This window comes from Gossypium hirsutum, chromosome A08, assembly GCF_007990345.1.
Source record: "Gossypium hirsutum isolate 1008001.06 chromosome A08, Gossypium_hirsutum_v2.1, whole genome shotgun sequence".
NCBI lineage: Eukaryota > Viridiplantae > Streptophyta > Magnoliopsida > Malvales > Malvaceae > Gossypium > Gossypium hirsutum.
This window is the reverse complement of record NC_053431.1, coordinates 72200692-72222678: the sequence shown is the minus strand read 5'-3', so window position 1 is coordinate 72222678 and position 21987 is coordinate 72200692. Positions and strand designations below refer to the sequence as shown.

The 21987-nt window shown below is 36.8% G+C and overlaps 2 non-coding genes across 2 annotated transcripts; one reads left to right on the top strand and one right to left on the bottom strand.

The window, feature by feature from the left end:
- The first annotated feature begins 3315 nt into the window (after window positions 1-3315).
- On the top strand, window positions 3316-3422 carry LOC121205751 (small nucleolar RNA R71). The gene has a single exon (XR_005900826.1). It is a non-coding gene; the product is annotated as a small nucleolar RNA R71 (small nucleolar RNA).
- A 4818-nt stretch (window positions 3423-8240) lies between these two features.
- On the bottom strand, window positions 8241-8346 carry LOC121205434 (small nucleolar RNA R71). Its single transcript, XR_005900512.1, has one exon. It is a non-coding gene; the product is annotated as a small nucleolar RNA R71 (small nucleolar RNA).
- Window positions 8347-21987: the final 13641 nt, after the last annotated feature.

Genomic DNA, 21987 nt, shown 5'->3' with positions numbered 1-21987 from the left:
TGTATAGACAGTCACATTGGTACCTACAAGATAAGATTGAAACTTGTCAACAGCAAACACAATAACAAGTAACTCTTTCTCTGTTACCGTATAATTCAGTTGAGCTCCTGTTAGAGTTCGACTTGCGTAGTAGATGGGATGAAAAACTTTGTTCCTTCGCTGGCCCATGACAGCTCCTATCACAAATTCACTTGCGTCACACATCAATTCAAATGGAAAATCCCAGTCTAGTGTGACGATTATGGGTGCCGAAACTAATCAACTCTTCAAATCGTTGAATAAGCACTCTTCATCAAATTTGAACGTCGAGTCCTTCTCCAATAATTTGCACAAAGGTTTAGCAGTTTTGGAGAAGTTCTTGATGAATCTTCGATAGAAACTGGCATGGCTCAAAAATCTTCTAACACCCTTTACAAATGTTGGAGGTGGGAGTTTCTCTATAACATCTACCTTTTCTTTATCAACCTCTATTCCATGTCTTGTTATCCGATGCCTTGGAACAATCCCTTATCGTACCATGATATGGCACTTTTCCCAGTTGAGTACTAGGTTTGTTTCTTTGCATCGCCTTAATACCTTCGCTAGATTGGCTAAGCAATCATCATAAGTATCTCCAAACACTGAAAAATCATCCATAAAAACTTCCAAATACTTCTCAACCATGTTAGTAAAAATAGATATCATACATCTTTGAAATGTAGTAGGTGCATTACAGAAACCAAACGGCATGCGTCTAAATGCAAATGTACCGTACGGGTAGGTGAATGTTGTCTTGTGCTGATCTTCTGGTGCTACTGTAATCTAATTATATCTTGAGAATCCGTCGAGAAAATAGTAATAGTCTCGCCCTGCGAGTCTATCTAGCATCTGGTCCAAAAATGGCAAAGGAAAGTAATCTTTCCTAGTCACCTTGTTCAGCTTCCGATAATCAATGCAAATTCTCCATCCCGTAACTGTTCTAGTCAGTATCAACTCATTATTCTCATTTTCAATTATTGTGATACCTCATTTCTTTAGCACGCACTGGACCGGACTTATCCATGAACTGTCTGAGATGGGGTACATTATACTCGTATCTAAACACTTGATGATTTCTTTCTTGACTACATCCTTCATGATGGGGTTCAGTCTTTGTTGTCCATCATCCCTTTTTTTTCCTTCTTCCAGGATAATCTTGTACATGTATACAGATAGACTAATTCCGCGAATATCAGCTATGGTCCATCCAATAGCCTTCTTGAATTGTTTCAACACCAACATGAGTTTCACTTCTTGCTCACTAGTTAATTTTGCTGAAACAATCACAGGCAAAGTAGAAGTATTACCTAAATAAACATATTTTAGATGTGAAGGTAGTACATTTAGTTCTAATTTAGGTGGCTCCTCGATTGACGCTTTTGGTTGTGTATAATTCCTTTTCTCTAATTCCAAAGATTCAAAACAGGATTGCGGATTAAATCCCTTTTGATTAGCTTCTAACAATGCTAAGTATTCATCCTCCTCTTCATCATTCGGAGGATCTGATGTCAAAATTTGTTCCAACAGATCCTTAACATAGTTGAGCTCCTTCTCCACTATTAAATCCTCTAAATCGGATACTACAAAACAATCATCAATTCTATCAGGAAATCGCATAGACTTAAAAACATTAAATGTTACTTGATCATCCTAAACACTCATAGTAAGCTCGCCCTTCTGTACATCAATAAGGGTCCTTCCGGTTGCTAAGAACGGTATTCCTAAGATAATTGACACTTCTTTTTCTACTTCAAAGTCTAGAATAACAAAATCAATAAGGAAGATAAAATTATTTACACGTACCAATACATCCTCGATTTTTCCTTCCGGATGTGCTAAGGATCGATCTGCTAATTGAAGTGTAATCGTAGTAGGTCTAACTTCACCTATCCCCAGCTTCTTAAATATTGACATAGGCATCAAGTTAATACTCACACCTAAGTCACATAATGTCTTACCATAATATGTTGCTCCAATGTTACAAGGGATGGTAAAACGTCCAAGATTCTTCAACTTTGGGGGTAGTTTGTCTTGAAGATATACATTGCATTCCTTCGTCAGAACTACCATCTCATATTCTCCAAGTCTTCATTTTTTGGATAAGATATCCTTCATGAATTTGACGTAGTTCGGTATTTGCTCAAGTGCTTCAACAAACGAGATGTTGATATGAAGTTGCTTGAGTACTTCTAGGAACTTCTTGAATTGAATCTCCTGCTTCTGCTTTTGAAGTCTTTGAGGGCAGGGTGGTGGTGGTTTCTTTACTGAAATTGGTTGATTCGTCCTCTGTGGCAATTCTACATCTAACGGAGTTATTAGTTGATCAGAATTAGCTGGTTTTGAAATTACCTTGTCAGGTTTTACAAAGTCTGGTTCTTGTGAAACTAGAATTTCAACACTCAATTGAACGTCCTCTGAGTCTTGAGGATCAGTTGGCTCTTTTTAAACTTCGACGGTGTTGGGCTATACTGTCTTTCCACTCTTCAATGTCAACGCTTTGCAATGCTCTTTCCTCAGATTTCTCAGATTCTCCGTATCACTAGGTAAAGCACCTTGTGGTCAGTTTCTGAGTTTAGTTGTAGGCTGCCCCATTTGGTTTTCTAGGTTTTTCAATGTAGCTACTTAGCTTTGGATTAAGGCATCATTCTTGGCCATGTATACCTTCAACAGATTTTTTAAGCCATTGCATGGTTTAGCTTGGGTTGGTTTCTGAACTTGTTGGGGAAAACTAGGTGGCTAGGTCGATCTAAGTGTTATTGGTTCCAGCCCCTTGGTTACTCTAGGAAAAATTGGGGTGATTTCGCCACTATGGGTTATAAAAATTGAATTCAATCCTTTTGGTTCTAGTTACCTATCTAGTACATGGATTCTGGGTTTGAGGGACATTCTTCGAACAAACGTCCTTCCCCACAATAGACATAGGCTATATTTTCAAATTAGGTTGGTGGCTATGCTGCAAAACTATTAGACCCATTAGTAGTAAGAGGTTTTAACAATGAGGATATTGATGGTACTTGAGATGAAAGTGAAGTAAAAGTGTCTACTTCATGTATTCCAGCAACTCGTCTTCTTGATACTACTCGATTGGTTGGCCATTGGTAATTGTTGCTGGCAATTCTCTCCATGATATCATAAGCCTCATTATAAGACTTAGAAAGGAGAACAATTCTCTCCATGATATCATAAGCCTCATTATAAGACTTAGAAAGGAGAACACCATTAGCAGAAGTGTCCACTACCATTCTCTTGTGAGCATTGAGACGATTATAAAATTTCTCAAGTTGGATGCAATGTGGTATTCCATGATGAGGGCATTTTCAAAAAAATTCTTTGTACCTTTCCCATGCCTCATACAAGGACTCATCATCCATTTGTTGGAAAGTAGTGATCTCATTCCTTAACTTAGCATTTTTGCTAGGCAGGAAATACTTTATAAGGAATCTTTCTGCAAACTCTTGCCATGTAGAAATTGAAATGAGTTCAACCAGGCTCGAGCTCTATCCCTTAGTGAATATGGGAACAGGTTCAATTGTAATGCATTTTCGGGTACTCTGGCTAACTTGAAAGACCGTTCACCTCTATAAACAGTCTTAAGTGTAGGTGAGGATCTTCGGTAGGCATTCCACTAAATTGGCCCACTATTTGAAGCATCTGGAACATGACTGGCTTCTGCTCAAATTGTTGTGCCTCAATTTTGAGTCTCCTAATACCCGGATTAAGATCATTAAATACTGGCACGGCATACTGTCGTAAAGCTCTGTCCCTATCATTAGCAATAAGGATAAGATTTTGAGCAGGGTTTGCTCCACTTCCTTGATTCAAATTTTCAAGATTCATTTCTTCGGTCCTTCTCTAATCTGCTTGTCTTCTTCGCTGTCGAAAAGTTTGTTCAATCTCAGGGTCTATAGGGAGTAGGTCAATAATTCGATCAATACTCATAAACACTTGAAATAATCACTGAAAAATTAATTAAGTTAAAAATTAAATAGTAGAATAAACAAAAATGTAAAACTAACAAATTCACAAATAATGACTTTTTAAAACAGTCCCTAGCAACGGCGCCAAAAACATGGAACGACGAAAATTTGCAAGTGTACACAATTGCAACAAGTAATAAAGTGACAAGCAAATGTCGAGTTATCGTACCCACAGGGACTGCGAAAGGAATCATTTATGAATGTTATTTAAAACACTTTGGTGAAGAAAAATATTTTGTTGAAGAGGGTAATTAAAAACTAAGATTTTAAACTAAGTAAACTAAAGAAATAAATCTCAAATGCACGATTTTAAAATATGATTCAATCAAGATGACATAATTGTGTTGATTTAATTACATTTCTTTAACTTAGAATTATTAAACTCATGTCTATGTTGTTACGAATAAATTCACGGCAACTCGGTAATTTGCTAACTTATGAACATATTCACCTACATAAATCCATTCATCTCTTAACATATCCTTATGTTAATTCAAACGATTAAACAAATTTTAGTAAGCAAACATGTTATGGCACATACATACTCATTAAATTAAATTACTCTCTTGCATATCCCTATGTCAATTCAAATGATTAATTAAATCTAATAAGCACATAAAAGACTATGTGAGGTAACAAGTTATCCTTACCTTGAAATAGTTTAATCACAATAATCTTGCAAGTTATGCAAGGGAAGTGTATCGCCAGATACATTGCTAATTTAACCTTCAGCTACCTTAGAAGAATAAACATGAAATGACTAAGTATGGTGTCAATTAATTATAATTTCAATCCTTTTAAATAATTAATTCATTAGTTACCTCACAATCGTAATGCAAGAATAACTTAGGCATGATTTTACTTAATCAAGCATTTTATCAAGGCCTATAACAGCATAAACACAATTTTAATAAGTTAAGAAGATGAAATGCAATCAAACCAACATGAATTAAATTCAAGCTAAGCTGATTAAATTAACCATTCCAACAACATAAATATTCATAGATATGTTCATCATAACAACAACAAAAATTGAAGAGATAGGGAACAATAATCAAATCTGATGTTTTTCCATGGCTTAACTAGGTTGCTCCGCTCTTCCTTTTTTGTTGTCCTCACCGATCAAGGCTTCTATGAACACTCATTACTGCTCCAAAATGGCTAAAGAAGAACCCTTTCTCAAAGGGAGAAATCGGCACAAGAGCAAGGGACTTGGAATGGGAAAATGAGAGGAGAAAGTGATAGAGGAGAGAAGAGATGTGAGTGAATGAGGGATGCTTTGCATGATCAGCCAAGGGGGGTGTTTATAGCTGAATGTGGCAGCTAAAATTTTCTAAAAATAGCAGCCAAAGCGCCACCCCTTGGCCGGCCATCTATGTGGCAAAGTTGATGGCTTCAACTTTGCTAAATTTGGCTTGGGGCAAATCTTCAAAGCCATCAATTGTGGAAGGGCTGATTTGCAATTTGAACAAGTCTTCAAGGGATTCTTTGCAGCTTAAATAATCATCCAATGAGCTGAATTGGGTCAGCACTTGGACGGTTTTGGGCTGTCCTCTCCTTGGCCGGTTCGGTTCAATCAGACCATTTTTTCATAATTAATTAATAATAATTTATTAACCCAAATTAAATTAGATATAAATTAAAATTAATTAAATTATGAATTAATACACATAATTTTGGACCATCTTAGGCTGGAAATTAATTTTCCTCGATACTTCAAATTACTTCTCAGTTTTGTGCTTCTGGTAGTGTTTGCTCAGCCATTTTTAGCCCTTTCTGCAAATTTGTCAAAAATAACCAAAATTCATCAAAAATAAATATAAAATTAACTAAATTTCAACATGTTCATAATTTAAGTGCACTTTAATTATTTTATAAAAATTAATTATTTTTTGACAAGAATTTAACCGAATTCTCATGAATTTAAGTTAAAAAGGGTAAGAAAAAGTGTGTAAATTTTTGTGTTTCCAACATGCAAACTTACTAAGCTTTATGCTTACTCCCTTTCCTTTTCCATTTCCTTTTAGTGTCACCAAGCTAGCTCGAGGATCGAAGGACGTCAGAGTTCGATTCACACTATCAAACTAATCTTTTGGGTATAGTGAATTTAAGTATTTTGAGTATGGCATGTTTAGGGACATGGTCTTTTTGTTATATGTCATATTGGTTTAGCCAAGTGTGTTGGCTTATAATGATTTGATGATTCATTTTGTATATGGCTGATAAACCGTAAATTATACATATTTTTACCCCATGTTTAATGCATTTTATGGATGATTTCTCATTAGAATTAGTGAATTCGATGCTCCTAATGCTTTAATTTCATATTTTATACTTAGGAGAGCATAGGAGAGCGAAAGGAACGAGAAACGGGCCAAAAACGGATAAAATGGGCCAAAGTACGAAATCAACACAGCCTGGACCTCCTCACACAGGCAGACCACACGGCTATGTTAATTTGGCAGGCTCGAACACGGCCTGAAGTAATCAAACACAGGCGTGTCACACGGGCGTGTCCCTGCCGAGCCCAAGTTGAGTCCAATTTGGAAAAGGCCAATTTTGAGGGTTTTTAGGCATTCCAAAGCCTATAAATACGCACTAGAGGAGGAGAAAATGAGGGAGGGAGAAGAGGGGTAAAGAATTACCCTAAGGAAGCCGATTGATCCATCACAGAAGTCGGATTCATCATCAAGACTAAAGATCTCTCCTCAATTTCCCTTCAGGAGTTTTAGGTTTTCTTTATGTTTTGTATTCTTTATTCTTCTCAGATGTTTTCTTATTTAGTTATGAACTAAATCCCCTAAATACCTAAGGGGAATGAAACTTAAGACGAATCTTGTTATTATTTTTTGTATCGTATGATAAATATTTAACTTGTTCTTAATTATGTGTTCTTAATTCTTGTTTTGATATCCCAGGATACTAATTCAGGACATACTCTTATTCAGAGGAGGAATAGACCTTGCCTAAGGGTACATTTGTCATAATTAAGCGGAGTTTATTGCGCACCTAGAAATAGGGTGACAAGATTTTGCCAGATTAGGGTGAAACCTAATAAAGGGATCCATAGATCGAGTTAATGCAACCCTAGAGTGTTAATTAGAGAAAAGTCTCGGTTATTCAATCTAGGGATTAGACATTATTAGTCTTGAATAGGGATACTAACATAACTTAGGGATCTCTACGGAACAAGTTAAATGAATAAATCATCCGGTTCGGAGCCAGAATAACAAGTATTATCTCAAGTCAATCAATTTTCCCAAAAGCAATTCCCCAATTCTTTTCTCTGTGCATTCTTATTTTAGATAATTAGTTAATTAAAACAAACCCTTTTATTCTTAGGCTAGATAATAAAGAGATAGTTATTACTAGTACTTTTGGTTCCCTTGGGTACGATATCCCGATCTTGCCATTACTATACTATTGTTCAATAGGTGCGCTTGCCTTTTCGTCGTGATAATAGTTAGTCTAGGTTTGATCTTCAATATAAATATTTATTACTTGTTACGAATCACGCGATCAAGTTTTTGGCACCGTTGCGGCGGAACTGAAATATTAGGAACACTAAATTTTTATTACTTTAGCCATTTATTTTTCTCGCAATTTAATTTAATTTTATTATTATTATTTATTAATTTACTTTTTCTTTCTTTTGACAGGTTTTTATAGTTTATGAGTAGAAGAAACCCGTCAGGACCCTTACTTTTTGACGAAGAAATCGATCGAACAGTTCGTAGAAATCAAAGAGAAATAAGGCGTAGTTTTCGATACATAGAAAACGAATAAGAAGACAATACTCAACATCTAACCGACGAGATGGCTGAAAACCAAGACAATCAGCTGCCTTCTGCAATTGTAGCTAATCAAAATCCTACTCAACGTACTATGTATGACTATGCTAAACCCTCTTTAACAGGAACTGAATCAAGTATAGTTAGACCTGCTAGTGCTGTGAATAATTTTGAATTAGAACCTAACACTATTCAGATGATACAACAGTTTGTTCAGTTTGATGGTTTGCAGGATGAAGATCCCAACACTCACTTAGCAAATTTCCTGGAATTTTGCGATACATTTAAAATCAATGGCATTTCTGATGATGCCATTCGTCTTTGGTTATTTCCCTTCTCACTGAGAAACAAAGCTAAACTGTGGCTAAACTCGTTACCACGAGGGTGTATCACTACTTGGGAGCAAATGATCGAGAAATTTTTACTAAAATATTTTCCGCTAGCTAAAACGGCTAAATTGCGTAATGATATCTCTTTTTTGTGCAGATGGATTTAGAAACACTTTACAATACATGGGAGAGATACAAGGACTTACTGAGAAGGTGCCCTCACCATGGGTTACTACTTTGGCTGCAAGTTCAAACGTTCTACAATGGTGTGAATCCCTCGACAAGACAAATGATTGACACAGCTGCTGGCGGAACCATCAACAATAAAACACCAGAAGATGCCTATGAATTTATAGAGAAGATGTCACTGAATAACTATCAGTGGCAAGTTATGAGGACAAAGCCAACGAAAACAGCCGACATTTATAACGTCGACTCAGTTACTATGTTGTCAAATCAGGTAGAACTTCTCAATAAAAAGATTGATAGTTTTCTTGGTTCTACGCAGGTACATCCAGTAATGAGGGGTGACTCAAGCGGAGGAGGTGTGCATACAGAATATCAATCCTTCAATCCCACAACCGAAGAGAAACAAGTCAACTATATGGGTAACAATAACTTTAGACCTCGAAATAACCCATACAGTAATACCTATAATGCAGGTTGGAGGAACCACCCAAATTTTGCCTGGGAAGTCAAGGGAATCAAAAGCCACAAAATCCTCACGGTTTTCAACAGCTGCCTTATCAACAAGTGAAGAAACCAAACCTTGAAGAGATGCTTTCTAAATTCATATCTGTAACACCCCGGACCCGAGACCGTTGCCGGAGTCGAACACAAGGTGTAAACAGGTTTAATTTATTACTTAAACAGCTCATGCAATTCATTTTAAAATTTTCTAGACAAGCTGGCTAACTGCATCACAGTTGCTTTAAAAATCATATCTCGAGTTCTGAAACTTGAAATCCAATTCCGTAAATTTTTCCTGAAACTAGACTCATATATGTATCTACTAAAAGTTTTCCAGAATTTTTGGTTGGTCCAATTAGTATATTTTATTAGTTAAAGTCTCCCCTGTTTCAGGGTTCGACTACTCTGACCTCTGTGTATTACGAATCAGATATCTCCCTGTACAGAGATTCAATGACTATGCCGTTTGTCTCTAATAAAACTAGACTCAATAAAGAATATGTATATATAAAGCATGACTTCTAATTATCTTTGTAAACTTTATGGTGAATTTACAAAGTCAGAATAGGGGACCCAGAAATCGTTCTGGCCCTGTTTCACAAAATTTTAAATATCTCATACAATATAGCTCATATATCTGTTTTACTTCTTCCATATGAAAATAGACTCATCAAGATTCGATTCCATAATTTATTCATTATTTAATTCCATTTCTACTATTTTTAGTGATTTTTCAAATTCACACCACTACTGCTGTCTAAATCTATTTTATGGTTTCCATGGATTAGCTAGTAATTTGACATACATAACACCAAATATGATCAGCCATGGCATATGGCATAATAATCAAATAGACTTAGACTACTGCTCCATCAAAATCGAATTATCAAGGCCAAATCTACTGAACCTTATAACTAAGCACCCGTAAGGCTAAATTCAAACTTAGCATTTAAGCCATATTCGCATGGCTAAAAGTTTACATATTGGGGTTCAAACAAAACATAATAGCCTATACATGCCGAAATGTTCTCTTAGGCCAACTAAGAAGAGGGTACCAAAAAGTTGCAAGCCAGTGTGATGACTTCGACGATGGTCCCAAGTACGTAAAATGGTCAGAGATATCTAAATAAGAAACAAACAAACACACCAAATGAGTATTCAACTCAGTATTCCATAAGCAAAATAATACAGGTTATTTATAAGAAATTGAAATAAAAGCCTTGCAAGTTCAGCTAATTCAATCACACCAAACTAGGCTACAACTACCTAGTTTATTTATCCAACCTCGAACCCAAGTTTTCGATATCGAATCAATTATTAAACAACCAACCATTTTAAAACTATTCTCAAGGTAAGAAATAATTATGAACTAGATGTATATACACACATACTTTTCAGTTAATCATTTTAGCACTATAATTCTTTACTTATGCTCTTCGTATCATCAACCGCTTTTGCACACTTAGTGCTAAACAAGTTTGCACACTTAGTGTCGTACTATCCCGCACACATAGTGCCTTGAAAGTTTATCTCATATGTTGACATTCAAATCAGCACACATAGTGCTATTCAACTCCGCACACATAGTGCCATACTACACCGCACACATAGTGCCAATGTACACTTTCTATGATAAAACAATTTAATTAATTCATTTGGCATATACAGCCACAACAATAAACATATATAATTTCTCCAAGGAAATACTTAATAAAGAGATTCTTTCATGACATGTTAAAGTCATTTATGTATAATTTAAATTAACCCTATGATTGCTTATGAACTTACCTTGTGTTGGGTAAAATAGTTCCAAGTCGGCTACTCGATGACCTTCGATTTTCCCTTGTTGGACTCCTTTCCTTTAGGATCTTGAGCTTAAACAAATAAATTAACTCATTTAACCGCTTTGCTACATATATTTGTATCCACATTTTAATGATTTTATAACATACGGAACAACATGGTAAAATTTTTATCTTTCTACCTTATGCTCTTAAGCTATTCGGCTTATAGCTAATTAATATCACCTTACTATCAATAGTCTAATTAATATTTCAATTTCTCCAATGCTGAGTAGAACATCACTTCCCATCATATCATCTTCTCAATATATTTACATCCAGTCATATATATGAAATCATGAATCAAATTCAACATATTAGCCAATATTCTCCTTTAGCCGATTATCTAAGTCAAGATAAAATCATCAATATGCTTAACTATAGCCGAATGTGCAACATCAATCTATCACTATCACCTATATACTTAATTAAAGGCCGAATATATGCAACATCAATCTATGAATTCATTCATGTGGTCGAATATACATATTCCAATATAATATCATTTCCATTTCATTTAACACTTAACATTTACCACATATCAATTAACCAATTTTCTTTTTTTATAATTACAAAACTCTTCATCTATTCATGCTCTCATATTCGGTCATCCATACCTATGCTAACCATATAACTAAATAATTCTAAGTTTAAACACAAGTACAACATTTTAGCACCATGGCCGAACACTTCATGAAGTTGCTAAGACCCATCATTTTCTAATTCTCACACACACTCACATCCAATCCTTTTTATTAAACACTCAAACTCAATCATCTTCATGCCTCATCACAACAACATCAAAACACCAACCAAGAAAGACAACATCCATGGCCGAATATCATCTCCATCAAATAGCAAAAATTTAAACCATGGGCTAGGTAGAATTCAAACTAACAACTAAAAATATGCATGAATTTCAAGGAATAACATCAAACATACCTCAACCTAGTTACAAGCATGGCCGAACTTCTTCAAACCTTTCTTTCTTTCTTTTACTTGGTTTTTCGGCTAAAGGATAGCAAAGATGAACACCCCTTTCTTTTTTTTTTCTCTTGTTCATTTTAATATTTTTATTAATCTTTATGTTATGAATATTTTATTTTCTTACCAATTAAATATACTAATCTAATTTAAATTAGTGGAATGCATCACTACTTGGCCGGCCATTAAGTCAAAAATGGGCATTTTGACATGCAAACCCATGCTTCCTCTCTCTATTATTATTTACTCCTTATAATTCATCTATCATCTTTTCTAACTTCATCAACTAGGTCCTTTCGAATTAATTCTCATTCCTAAAGCTAATATTAAGCATTTAATTTTTCATATATTCACTATCACACATAAATTTATGTAATTAAAACACAAAAAAATAAATTTTTGACTCGGTAATGTGGTCCCGAAACTACTTTCCGACTAGGGTCAATTTAGGGCTGTCACAACTCTCCCCCACTTAAGGAATTTTTCGTCCCCGAAAATCTTACCAGTGAAAATGTTTGGGTATCGTTCTTTCATAGAGTTCTCGGTTTCCCAAGTAGCTTCTTCAATCCCATGTTTGAGCCATAACACCTTCACTAACGGAACCTTTTTGTTTCGCAACTCTTTCACCTCACGAGCTAGGATACGAATCGGTTCTTCTTCATAACTCAAATCGGATTTAATTTCAACCTCTGCTGGATTAATTATGTGTGATGGATCGGATCTATAATGTCGAAGCATCGAGACATGAAAAACGTTGTGAATCTTTTCAAGTTCAGGGGGTAAAATCAATCTGTATGCGACTGGTCCAATTCATTCAGATATCTCATACGGTCCGATAAACCTTGGACTCAATTTGCCTGTACAGCCAAATCTGAGTACCTTTCTCCAAGGTGAGACTTTAAGAAACACCTTGTCTCCGACCTGATATTCAATGTCTTTTCTTTTCAAATCCGCGTACGACTTCTGAAGATCTGAAGCTGCCTTCAAACTTTCACTGATTACTTTTACTTTCTGCTCAGCATCTTTAATCAAATCGACTCTGAAGATTTTACTTTCGCTAAGTTCGGCCCAAAACAGCGGTGTACGGCATTTACGACCATATAAGGCCTCGTAAGGTGCCATCTTAATGCTTGACTGAAAACTATTGTTGTAAGCGAATTCAATCAAAGGTAAATACCGCTCCCATGAACCACTAAACTCAAGGATGCAACATCTCAACATATCCTCGAGTATCTGAATTATCCGCTCGAATTGACCATCAGTCTGGGGATGAAAAGCGGTGCTAAAATGTAACTTGGTACCCAAAGCTTCTTGCAATTTCTTCCAAAATTGCGAGGTGAACCTCGGATCTCTATCCGACACAATAGAAATAGGTACCCCGTGTAATCTTACAATCTGAGAAACATACAATTCAGCTAGTTTATCCAGTGAATAATCCGTACGTACGGGAATAAAATGAGTCGATTTAGTCAGTCTATCAACAACAACCCAAATTGCATCTTTCTTACTTGCCGACAATGGCAACCCAGATACAAAATCCATCGTGACTCGATCCCATTTCCATCAGGTATCATGATCGGCTGAAGTAAACCTGTAGGCACTTGATGTTTCGCTTTCACTTGTTGACATATTAAACACTTTGAAACAAAATCAGAAATGTCTCGTTTCATACCATGCCACCAAAACTGACATCTCAGATCGTTCTACATTTTCGTACTCCCCGGGTGAATTGACATTCGGCCACAATGAGCTTCGTTCAAAATCATCGAAATAAGTTCTGAATTTCTTGGAACACATAAACGACTTCTGAACCTCAAACAATCGTCATCATCAATTTGAAACTCTGATTCCATATTCGAAACACATTCATCCCGTTTTGCAACCAATTCATCATCGACTTTCTGAGCTTCACGAATTTGATGAATCAACAATGGTTTGGCCTTTAATTCTGCTACTAACACCTTATCAAATAGAACAGACAAATGTACGTTCATCGCTCGTAAAGCAAACAGTGATTTACGACTTAAAGCATCCGCAACCACATTAGCCTTTCCCGGGTGATAGTCAATGACAAGCTCATAATCTTTCAACAGTTCAAGCCATCGTCTTTGTCGTAGATTCAAATCTCTTTGAGTCATCAAATATTTGAGGCTTTTATGGTCCGAGTAAACATGGCACCTCTCTCCGAACAAGTAGTGTCTCCATATTTTCAAAGCGAAAACAATGGCCGCTAATTCAAGATAGTGGGTCGGATAGTTTTTTTCATGCGGCTTTAACTGCCTCGACGCGTAAGCCACAACTCGTCCTTCTTGCATCAACACACAACCTAGCCCCAGTAAGGAAGCATCACTGTAAATAACAAACTCTTTACCGGATTCTGGCTGTACTAACACGGAGCTTCAGTTAAGCAGGTTTTCAATCGGTCAAAACTTTTCTGACATTTTTCTGACCATTCAAACATAACATCTTTCTGAAGTAGTCTCGTTATTGGTGTGGCTATCATCAAGAAACCCTTTACAAACCGTCTATAGTAACCAGCGAGCCCCAAAAAGCTTCGAACCTCAGTAACATTTCTCGGGGGTTTCCAATCAAGTATGGCTGAAATTTTGCTCGGTTCAACTCGAATTCCCGATACAGATACTACATGCCCCAAAAAGCTAACTTCTCTCAACCAAAACTCACATTTACTGAACTTAGCATACAACTGCTTATCCCGTAAAATCTGTAACACTAATCTCAGGTGCTCAGCGTATGCAGTTTCATCATGTGAATAAATCAAGATGTCATCTATAAACACGACTACAAACCGGTCCAAATACTGCTTGAAAATTTGATTCATCAAATCCATAAATACCGCAGGGGCATTAGTGAGCCCAAACGACATCACTAAAAACTCGTAGTGACTGTATCTCGTCCTGAAAGCAGTTTTAGGTATGTCTGAGTCTCGAACTCGCAACTGATAATAACCCAATCTCAAATCTATCTTTGAAAACACTGAGGCCCCCTTCAATTGATCAAACAAATCATCAATACGCGGTAGCGGATATTTATTCTTTATTGTCACTTTATTCAACTGACGATAGTCGATGCACAACCTCATGGTTCCATCCTTCTTTTTCACAAACAATACTGGTGCACCCCATGGTGAAAAACTCGGTCGAGCGAAACCTCTATCCGTCAACTCTTACAACTGTGCTTTCAATTCCTTTAGTTCGGTTGGTGCCATACGGTACGGCGCTATCGAAATTGGTGTAGTCCCAGGTACAAGTTCGATGCCAAATTCTACTTCTCGAACGGGTGGTAATCCCGGTAACTCCTCAGGAAAAACATCTGGATACTCACGAACCACCGGTACCGTTTCAAGTTTCCTTTCCGACTCTTTGTGATCAAGTACGTACGCAAGATATGCTTCACTCCCCTTTCTCATATATCTCTGAGCGATCATCGAGGATATTATTTCTGGCACTCCGTTCAAGTCAGTAGACTCAACTCGAACTATCTCATTATTTGCACACCTCAAATCAATGGTCTTCCTTTTGCAATTCAGCACTGCATCATGCGCGGTCAACCAATCCATACCAAGGATAACATCGGACTCATCAAACAGTAAAAGCATCAAATCGGCCAGAAAATAGGAATCTCGGATTATCAGGGGGCATTTCTTACACACTCTGTCAACGAGTACATATCGACCCAAGGGATTCGACACTCGAATTACAAACTCAGTAGACTCAACAGGTAGAGTCTTACTGGATGCTAAAGTCTCACATACATAAGAATGAGTAGAACCAGGGTCAATCAATGCAATCACATCAGTATTAAAGAGAGTGAAAGTACCAGTGATAACATCAGGGGAGGATGCCTCCTCTCGTGCGCGGATGGCATAAGCTCTAGCAGGAGCATGAGTCTCAGATCGAACAGCCGTATCAGAAGTCCCTCTCTGACTACCACCTCTACCTCCTGAAATTCTCGGTGGTCTATCTCTAGTCATTGTTCCACTAGGTCTTGCACCTTGCATCTTATTTTTCTCATCGAGTTCCGTGCAATCTCTAATGAAGTGATCCTTCGAACCGCATCTGTAACAGGCCCTGTTAGTAGACTTACCCCAACATTCACCTACGTGTCGTCTTCCACATTGTGGACATTTAGGTCTTTCTTGGCGATTGTTACCCAGACTAGCAACCGAAGTAGCTCGAGAGTCTGTTGAGGGTCGCTCTCTAATAGAAATCCCTGCAGTCGTCTTCGATTTATTAGTATCTTCCCTGAACTTCTTTACAGCCAAGAATGAAGTTTTACCCGCCAATCTTTTACGAAAGTCTCTGGCTTCAACCTCAGCCTTCCTTTTCTCCTTTCCAAGTTCTTCTGCCTTGCAAGCTCGTTCAACTAGTGTTACAAATTCCTTTATCTCTAAAATCCCCATTAGTAGCTTTAAATCTTCATTCAATCCTTCTTCAAATCTTTTACACATAGCAATTTCATCAGTTACACACTCCCGAGCATATCGACTGAGTCTTACAAACTCACGTTCGTATTCAGATACTGTCATACGGCCTTGCTTAAGTTCCAAAAATTCTTTACGCTTTTGATCGATGAACCGCTGACTAATATACTTTTTTCGAAATTCCGTCTGGAAGAAATCCCAAGTAACTCGTTCCTTCCGAACTATAGCAATCAAGGTTCTCCACCAATAGTAGGCTGAGTCTCGTAACAAAGATATGGCACACTTTAAACACTCATTAGGTGTGCAAGACAGCTCATCAAAAACCCGGATGATGTTATCAAGCCAAAACTCAGCCCTTTCAGCATCATCAGTAGTTATGGCTCGGAATTCCTTGGCCCCGCGCTTCCTAATCAAATCCACAGGAGGTTTACTCGGCCTTACAGGATCAGCATCTGATGGTATTATAGGCACCTGAGACGAATTATTTAAATTCGAAAATGGTTGAGCAGCCGGGTTAGTTCGGACATATTGTGCGACCCACTCATTCATCATGGTAAAGAAGGCTTGTTTTGCCCCATCATCTTGATTATTCGCGGATGATTGAGGTTCAACAGGCGGTGTCCCTTGCGCAGGAGCAGCCGCTACACTTTCAACGTCATCCGCTAAGGTTCTCTCTAGATTGGGTTCCATTTACTAATCAAAACAATAATTTCAACCGTCAGAAGTCATCACACTATCAAATACTATCATTAGGGCATGTATAGCTAGACTCATATGCGCTATGGTAGTCCTAGAACCGACTAAACCATAGCTCTGATACCACTAAAATGTAACACCCCGGACCCAAGACCGTTGCCGGAGTCGAACACAAGGTGTAAACGGGTTTAATTTATTACTTAAACAGCTCATGCAATTCATTTTAAAATTTTCTAGACAAGTTGGCAAACTGCATCACAGTTGCTTTAAAAATCATATCTCGAGTTCTGAAACTCGAAATCTAATTCCGTAAATGTTTCCTGAAACTAGACTCATATATCTATCTACTAAAATTTTTCCAGAATTTTTGGTCTGTCCAATTAGTACAGTTTATTAGTTAAAGTCTCCCCTCTTTCAGGGTTCGACTACTCTGACCTCTGTGTATTACGAATCAGATATCTCCTGTACAGAGATTCAATGACTATGCCGTTTGTCTCTAACAAAACTACACTCAATAAGGACTCTGTACATATAAAGCATGACTTCTAATTATCTTTGTAAAATTTATGGTGAATTTCCAAAGTCAAAACAGGGGATCCAGAAATCGTTCTGGCCCTGTTTCACAAAATTTTAAATATCTCATACAATATAGCTCATATATCTGTTTTACTTCTTCCATATGAAAATAGACTCATCAAGATTCGATTCCATAATTTATTCATTATTTAATTCCATTTCTACTATTTTTAGTGATTTTTCAAATTCACACCACTACTGCTGTCTAAATCTATTTTATGGTTTCCATGGATTAGCTAGTAATTTGACATACACAACACCAAATATGATCAGCCATGGCATACAGCATAATAATCAAATAGACTTAGACTACTACTCCATCAAAACCGAATTATCAAGGCCAAATCTACTGAACCTTATAACTAAGCACCCGTAAGGCTAAATCCAAACTTAGCATTTAAGCCATATTCGCATGGCTAAAAGTTTACATATTGGGGTTCAAACAAAACATAATAGCCTATACATGCCGAAATGTTCTCTTAGGCCAACTAAGAAGAGGGTACCAAAAAGTTGCAAGCCGGTGTGATGACTTCGACGATGGTCCCAAGTACGCAAAATGGTCAGAGATATCTAAATAAGAAACAAACAAACACACCAAATGAGTATTCAACTCAATATTCCATAAGCAAAATAATACAGGTTACTTATAAGAAACTGAAATAAAAGCCTTGCAAGTTCAGCTAATTCAATCACACCAAACTAGGCTACAACTACCTAGTTTATTTATCCAACCTCAAACCCAAGTTTTCGATATCGAATCAATTATTAAACAACCAACCGTTTTAAAACTATTCTCAAGGTAAGAAATAATTATGAACTACATGTATAAACACACATACTTTTCAGTTAATCATTTTAGCACTTTAATTCTTTACTTATGCTCTTCGTATCATCAACCGCTTTTTGCACACTTAGTGCTAAACAAATTTGCACACTTAGTGCCGTACTATCCTGCACACATAGTGCCTTGAAAGTTTATCTCATATGTTGACATTCAAATCAGCACACATAGTGCAATTCAACTCCGCACACATAGCGCCATACTACACCGCACACATAGTGCCAATGTACACTTTCTATGATAAAAAAATTTAATTAATTCATTTGGCATATACAGCCACAACAATAAACATATATAATTTCTCCAAGGAAATACTTAATAAAGAGATTCTTTCATGACATGTTAAAGTCATTTATGTATAATTTAAATTAACCCTATGATTGCTTATGAACTTACCTTGTGTTGGGTAAAATGGTTCCAAGTCGGCTACTCGATGACCTTCGATTTTCCCTTGTTGGACTCCTCTCCTTTAGGATCTTGAGCTTAAACAAATAAATTAACTCATTTAACCACTTTGCTACATATATTTGTATCCACATTTTAATGATTTTATAACATACGGAACAACATGGTAAAATTTTTATCTTTCTACCTTATGCTCTTAAGCTATTCGGCTTATAGCCAATTAATATCACCGTACTATCAATAGTCTAATTAATATTTCAATTTCTCCAATGCTGAATGCAACATCACTTCCCATCATATCATCTTCTCAATATATTTACATCCAGTCATATATATGAAATCATTTATCAAATTCAACATATTAGCCAATATTCTCCTTTAGCCGATTATCTAAGTCAAGATAAAATCATCAATATGCTTAACTATAGCCGAATGTGCAACATCAATCTATCACTATCACCTATATACTTAATTAAAGGCCGAATATATGCAACATCAATCTATGAATTCATTCATGTGGTCGAATATACATATCCCAATATAATATCATTTCCATTTCATTTAACACTTAACATTTACCACATATCAATTAACCAATTTTCTTTTTTTATAATTACAAGACTCTTCATCTATTCATGCTCTCATATTCGGTCATCCATACCTATACTAACCATACAACACTTCATGAAGTTGCTAAGACCCATCATTTTCTAATTCTCACACACACTCACATCCAATCCTTTTTATTAAACACTCAAACCAATCATCTTCATGCCTCATCACAAGAACATCAAAACACCAACCAAGAAAGACAACATCCATGGCCGAATATCATCTCCATCAAATAGCAAAATTTAAACCATGGGCTAGGTAGAATTCAAACTAACAACTAAAAATATGCATGAATTTCAAGGAATAACATCAAACATACCTCAACCTAGTTACAAGCATGGCCGAACTTCTTCAAACCTTTCTTTCTTTCTTTTACTTGGTTTTTCGGCTAAAGGATAGCAAAGATGAACACCCCTTTCTTTTTTTTCTCTCTTGTTCATTTTAATATTTTTATTAATCTTTATGTTATGAATATTTTATTTTCTTACCAATTAAATATACTAATCTAATTTAAATTAGTGGAATGCATCACTACTTGGTCGGCCATTAAGTCAAAAATGGGCATTTTGACTTGCAAACCCATGCTTCCTCTCTCTATTATTATTTACTCCTTATAATTCATCTATCATCTTTTCTAACTTCATCAACTAGGTCCTTTCGAATTAATTCACATTCCTAAAGCTAATATTAAGCATTTAATTTTTCATATATTCACTATCACACATAAATTTATGTAATTAAAACACAAAAAAAAAATTTTGACTCGGTAATGTGGTCCCGAAACCACTTTCTGACTAGGGTCAATTTAGGGCTGTCACAATCTCAGTGTCAGAAACCTGTTTCCAAAATACCGAGATAGCACTTAAGAATCAACAAGCATTGATCTAAGGACTCAAAACTCAGATAGGCCAACTGTCCAAATTAATCTCCGAACGACCACAAGGTGGCCTACCAAGTAATACTAAACCTAATCTGAGGGAACACCTCAATGCAATTAGCACTCAAAATAAGGAAGGATTCGTTGCACCTGAGCCAGAATTACAGTAAGACAACGCGATGAACAAAGGTCGAGAAGAGGTAAACAATGATGATCCTAAACAGGTAAGTACGAATCATGAACTTCGTGTGCCATATCCTAAAGCGATGACGAAAGACAAAATAGAATAACAATTCGGTAAGTTTGTCAAACTCATAAAGAAATTACATATTAACTTACCCTTTATTGAAGTTCTTTTGCAGATACCCAACTCAGCAAAATTCTTAAGGGAACTTCTGAGCAATAAAAGGAAATTAGACGCTACATCGCACGTGGAACTCAATGCAGTCTGCTCAGCTATTCTAAAGAATGAGCTACCTAACAAATTGAAAGATCCAGGGAGTTTTACAATTCCTTGCTTAATTGGTAGTTTATCTGTGAATAATGCTTTAGCTGATCTAGGGGCAAGTATAAATGTTATGCCGTATAAAATATTTAAACAACTAGGTCTCGGTAAACCCAAACCGACTAGGATGAGCATACAATTGGCTGACAAAATAGTTAGATTTCCTAAGGGTATTATTGAAGACGTTCTCGTTAAAATTGATAAATTTATTTACCTAGTAGACTTTGCCGTCTTAGATGTGGATGAGGATAACGAGGTACCTTTAATTTTAGGATGACCCTTTTTAGCAACTGCTAGAACCATTATTAATGTAGGCAGAAGAGAGCTAACACTTCGTGCAGGAGACGACGCAGTAACACTCCAAGCACGCGATTCATTCAAAACTTCTAAGACTCAAGATAATGCTATGAAACTTGTCGATGATAAAACTAATATTCAATCATTCTTGCAAAAACCTCCTCGGACCAAGACAACGGAGGCAGTGCGCTATTATCAAGTAGAGAACAAAGACGTCCATAAAGAACGAAAACTACAGATAGAGGTGTTAGATGAATGGCGAGAACACAAACCGAGAACATATAATAAACTAAAACTGGGCAAAAACAAGCCCGATACCTCTCCTAATCAACTTAAGGTTGGTGATATAGTCTTACTAGATGCCGTTGACCCTCACATTATCACTACCACACCAAATGAGAAAATCCCTCTTACAGTACTCAGTATTTTCCTATTCGGTATAGTTGAGGTGAGTCATCCCAAGTTTAGGACTTTTAAGGTAAACAACACCCGATTAAAACCTTATTTTAAAATTAACAGCAGGAACAAGGAGTATGAACTTCTCAAACCACCATGATAAATCAACGGAGAGGTAAGTCGAGCTTAGACTATAAATAAGCGCTTCTCGGGAGGCAACCAGAGCACTAACATTGTTAATTTCTTTAAATTCTGATATTTAACTCCTAACCTACTAATAGAAATTTTGAATACAGGTGTTTCCACAAAGACACGGCTAATCACACGGGCATGCTTATGGCCGTGTGAAAATAGGGCAAAAGATTTCCCCAACACGGGCTACGATAAAATGCCATGGCCATGCGACATGGCCGTGGTCGAGCCTGCCAAAACAATACAGGTGTGTGACACGCCCGTGTGGAGGAACCATGGACAGACCTGTTAAAACAGCACGAGCGTGCGACACACCCGTGTCAAACACCTGTGGTCGAACTTGTCAAATGTCCACGGGCGTGGGGTAGAACACACGGGCGTGGGAGAAGCGAACGAAGCTAGACATGATCGTACAACACGGTCGTACAACACGACCTGGGAACCAACGCGCCCAATGCACACGGGCGTGTGTCAAAATTCAGACGCGCTAAAATAGGAAAAACGCGAAACATAAGGGCA